Source organism: Chiloscyllium punctatum, chromosome 2 (genome assembly GCF_047496795.1).
Source record: "Chiloscyllium punctatum isolate Juve2018m chromosome 2, sChiPun1.3, whole genome shotgun sequence".
Classification (NCBI taxonomy): domain Eukaryota; kingdom Metazoa; phylum Chordata; class Chondrichthyes; order Orectolobiformes; family Hemiscylliidae; genus Chiloscyllium; species Chiloscyllium punctatum.
Genome location: NC_092740.1, coordinates 3,808,419 through 3,813,795, shown reverse-complemented (window position 1 = coordinate 3,813,795; position 5,377 = coordinate 3,808,419). Strand labels below are relative to the sequence as shown.

Below are 5,377 nucleotides of genomic sequence, written 5' to 3'. Positions count from 1 at the left end.
ATGCTATGACCTCCTCCTGACCTAGCACAAAAGGGCTTGACCCTGAGAGTCCAGTCTAAGTAATGCTTTATCCATGCATGCAGTTACCAAGGAGAGCATAAAGAGAAGCATAAAAAGTGGAAATAAAGAGAGGTGCAGAAAGAGGGTATGTGTCTGTCTGGAGGGGGCTGCAGTCCAACTCTTCACAGACACAGACAGAAAGGTGAGCAAGATAATCATTTGGAAATTGGATTGGGGAGGAGGGGACTACCCTGACTGACCCCTGGGGTGTGTGTGTGTGTGTAAGGGAGAGAGAGAGGAAGAGGGAGATGGGGACGGTCAATGCCATCGCCTTGAATGCCTCACCATGGCCGGAGGCCGGCTTGTCAGCTCTGTTGGGCTTCCTGATCCTGTTCACGATCGTGGCCAACATCCTGGTGTGATCACGGTGTTGACAAGCTGGGCTCTGCGGGCTCCCAGAACCTGTTCCTGGTGGCCCCGGCCAGCGCGGACATCCTGATGGCTGCCTTGGTCATGTCTTTCTCACTGGCCATGAAGTTAATGGGCTACTGGCACTTCGGGGCGCTTTGGTGTGATACCTACTTGTCTTTGGATGTCCTGTTCTGCACCTTGCCCATTGTGCATCTGTGTGCCATCAGCCTGGACAGGTATGGTCCATTGTCAAAGTGGTGGAGTACAGCCTGAAGAGGACTCCCAGCAGAATCAAAGGGGCCATTGTCACTGTCTGGCTCCCCGTGGCCATTATCTCCTTCCCTCCCCTCATCTCCACCTCCTGGGTGGTGGAGCAGGACCAGCTTTGGCCCGCCTACTGCATCAGTGACGACACCTGGTACATCCTTCTGTTGTGTGACGCCTCTTTCTTCGCACCCTGCCTCATCATGCTGCTGGTGTACCTCCACATCTACCGGGTGGCCAAGCACCGGGCCCACAGCCTGTCAGTGAAGAGAAACGGCCCAGAAGACTCCTCTCAGACTGAGGAGATGGCTGCCAGCAGAGCCACCTCCCTTAAGGAGCCAGGCAATGGAGGGAGTGCTGCTCCCGGCAGCGGGCTAGCAGCAGCAGGAGGAGGGGGTGCCAGAATGGCCACTACTGCTCAGTGGCAGAGCCTGAGGACAGCTCCACCTCCAAAAACACCCATCCAAAAAAGAGAGCTCCAGGAAAGACTTGAACCTGAGCCACCAACGCCTCTCCTGCTCCAGCAGCTGCTCCTTTGATTTGTTCTCCACCCGGTGGAGGAGTAGGGACAGCTGCATGTCTAGGGGCAAGGCCTCCCAGGCCCGAGAGAAACACTTCACCTTTGTGCTGGCTGTGGTCATGGAGCTGTTCATCCTGTTCTGGCTGCCTTTCTTTCTCAGTTACAGCCTGTACCGGATCTGCCAGAGCTCTGTGAGGTCCCCGAGACCCTCTTCAGGTTCTTGTTTTGGATTGGTTACTGCAACAGCTCCCTCAACCCCGTCATCTACACCATCTTCAACCAGAACTTCAGGAGGGTGTTTCGCAAAGTCCTCTTCAAACCCAAGAAGAGGACATTTTGATTCAACCTCCCACATCCCCCCCACCTCCCCCCATCCCAACCGGCCCATTCTTTGGTTTTCAACTGTCCTTGGGTCTGAAAATGTACATAATCTATATGATGTACATATGGATGTAGGAAAATGCATATGTATCATAAAGTTGATACCTCCATAGCCTATCAGATTCCACGGCTGCTGTCTCATTTGAGAGAGAGGATTGGGGGTGGTATTCTTTCTCATTCTGCCCAGCAGGAAGTCCACTCTGTACACTGGCTGTAGTCAGTCCCTAAACTGAGGAGATCTTCAGAATCCCCTGTTTATTTTTACTGGTATAACCTGAAGGTCACCCTATCTCAGTTGAGGGGAGAAGTTGAGAAGGAGGATCCTTCCTGGTAACCTCAGCTGGTGTGGGAATCGAACCCATCCATCACTCTGTATTACCAACTGTGTTTTTTTTTACATATATAGACTGAGTACATTCTCTCTCCATATATATGTACAAATACTTATATATGATGATGGTTCGATTTTATATGTATCCAACCAGCCAAACATGAAAGAGTTAAATTCTAACTAACATTTAGAGTCATAGAGTATGGAAACAGACCCTTCGGTCCAACCCGTCCATGCCGACCAGATATCCCAACCCAATCTAGTCCCACCTGCCAGCACCCGGGCAATATCCCTCCAAACCCTTCCTATTCATATACCCATCCAAATGCCTCTTAAATGTTGTAATTGTACCAGCCTCCACCACTTCCTCTGGCAGCTCATTCCATACACGTACCACTCTCTGTGTGAAAACTTTGCCCCTTATGTCTCTTTTATATCCTTCCCCTCTCACCCTAAACCTATGCCCTCTAGTTCTGGACTCCCCAACGTTCCAATATTTTCTTGTGCCAATATGGTTTGCAGTTACAATATGTAATATTTAGCTTTTTTCCTTCCCCTATTCAAATTCATACCTGGCAACATGACACTGTTTAAATTGTTTAACTGAATTCAATTCATCTGATTTGAATTCAACAATCTGTATGGGATCTGCAGTGAAAGCAAAAACCTGCAATTAAAAAAAAGACAATTCTGAGGTTCCAAGTTTGCTTCGCAGTACAATGTTAACCCAGGGTTTCTGACTAAATCTGAACGCTTAATTTTATTAATTTTTCCTATCTGTACCTCATGAATCTAAAGTAATCCCTGTAGAGTTCTTTATATTTATGCAAAGTAAGACATGCCACCATATTGTGTTGTAATCTCTTCCCAATGGCATTTCTTCATCTACAGTATTAAGCAACAGTTGTGAGAGAAATGCTCTAATACATTTTGCAGTTTCAGCTGATGCCTGCATATTTGGCCACCCTATTGTTAAATTTGTGTTGGAACAGTTCACCAACACATTCCACCCTGACCTTAAATTTACCTGGACTATCTCTGACACCTCGCTCCCCTTCCTGGACCTCTCCATCTCCATTAGTGACGACCGACTTGACACTGACATTTTTTACAAACCCACTGACTCCCATAGCTACCTGGATTACACCTCGTCCCACCCTATCTCTTGCAAAAATGCCATCCCGTATTCCCAATTTCTCCGCCTCCGCCGTATCTGCTCCCAGGAGGACCAGTTCCACCATAGGACACACCAGATGGCCTCCTTCTTTAGAGACCGCAATTTCCCTTCCCACATGGTTAAAGATGCCCTCCAAAGCATCTCGTCCACATCCCGCACCTCCGGCCTCAGACCCCACCCCTCCAACCGTAACAAGGACAGAACACCCCTGGTGCTCACCTTCCACCCTACAAACCTTCGCATCAACCAAATCATCCACTGACATTTCCGCCACCTCCAAAAAGACCCCACCACCAGGGATATATTTCCCTCCCCACCCCCTTCCGCCTTCTGCAAAGACCGTTCCCTCCGTGACTACCTGGTCAGGTCCACACCCCCCTACGACCCACCCTCCCATTCTGGCACTTTCCCCTGCCACCGCAGAAACTGTAAAACCTGTGCCCACACCTCCTCCCTCACCTCTATCCAAGGCCCTAAAGGAGCCTTCCACATCCATCAAAGTTTCACCTGCACATCCACCAATATCATTTATTGTATCCGTTGCTCCCGATGTGGTCTCCTCTACATTGGGGAGACTGGGCGCCTCCTAGCAGAGCGCTTTAGGGAACATCTCCGAGACACCCGCACCAATCAACCAAACCGCCCATGGCCCAACATTTCAATTCCCCCTCCCACTCTGCCGAGGACATGGAGGTCCTGGGCCTCCTTCACCACCAGACGCCTGGAGGAAGAACGCCTCATCTTCCGCCTCAGAACACTTCAACCCCAGGGCATCAATGTGGACTTCAACAGCTTCCTCATTTCCCCTTCCCCCACCTCATCCTAGTTTCAAACTTCCAGCTCAGTTACTGTCTCCTTGACTTGTCCTACCTGCCTATCTTCTTTTCCACCTATCCACTCCACCCTCTCCTCCCTGACCTATCACCTTCATCCCCTCCCCCACTCACCCATTGTACTCTATGCTACTCTCTCCCCACCCCCACCCTCCTCTAGCTTATCTCTCCATGCTTCAGGCTCACTGCCTTTATTCCTGATGAAGGGCTTTTGCCCGAAACGTCGATTTCGCTGCTCGTTGGATGCTGCCTGAACTGCTGTGCTCTTCCAGCACCACTAATCCAGTAGAGTTTATCTGCCAGTTCCCTTTTGTCATAAGAGTCATAGAGTCAATACAGCACAGAAACAGACCCTTTGATTCAACCAGTCCATGCTGAACATTATCCCAAACTAGACTAGTCCCACCTGCATGCTCCTGGCCCATATCCTTCCAAATCTTTCCTACTCATGTATCCATCCAACTGTCCTTTAAATGTTGCAACTGTACCCACACCCACCAGTTCCTCAGAAAGTTCATTCTACACTCAAACCATCCTCATGAAAAATAATTACCTTTTAATTCATTTTTAAATCTCTCAATTTAAAAATGTGTCCCCAGTCCTGAAATTCCCCACCTTAGGGAAAAGACAACTGCCATCAACTTTATCTACACCTCTTGTTATTTTATAAACTTCTATCAGGTCACCTCTCAATCTCCTACACTGCAGTGAAAAAGAACTTTGATACATTTCTCAAATACTGCTCAATGATTTCCCTTTCACAAAACCATGTTGGCTGTGCCTGATAACCTTGAACTGACCTAAATGTGCTGCTATAATGTCTTGAGTAATAATTTCTAGCATTTCTCCTATGATGGATGCAAAGCTAATTGGCCTATAGTTTCCCGCTTTCTGTCTTCCTGCCTTTTGGAATGAAGGAGTTGCATTCATTATCTTGCAATCTAATGGGACCATTAAAGAAGTTTTGGAAGGTGAAAACCATCGATTGTCTCAGTAGACATTTCTTTTACAACCTAGGGTGAAGTCCATTAGGACCCAGGCACTTGACAGTCTATAGCTCCAACAATTTAACCCATGTCACATCTCTGGTTATTGTCATTTTCCTGAGTTCCTTCTTCTATTCCATTTCCTGATTTATTGCTACATCTACGATGTTACTGCATTCTTCAGAGTAAAGACCAATGAAAACATCTCTTCAATTCATCTAGTATTTGCCTATTTTTCATTTTAGCATCTCACATTCTATAGGACTAACACTCATTTTCATAGAATTCCTACAGTGTGGAAAAAGACCCTTTGGCCCAACAAGTCCACAACAACCCTCTGAAGAGTATCCCACCCAGACCATTCCCCTATCCTATTGCTCTACATTTCCCATGACTAATGCACCTAATCTACGTATCCCTGAATGCTGTGGGCAATTTAGCATGGCCAATTCACCTAACCTGCACATCTTTGGA

The 5,377-nt window shown here is 47.8% G+C and overlaps 1 pseudogene; it reads left to right on the top strand.

The window, feature by feature from the left end:
- Positions 1-308: 308 nt before the first annotated feature.
- LOC140493656 (alpha-2C adrenergic receptor-like) lies at positions 309-1,535 on the top strand (annotated as a pseudogene).
- The last annotated feature ends 3,842 nt before the right edge of the window (positions 1,536-5,377 follow it).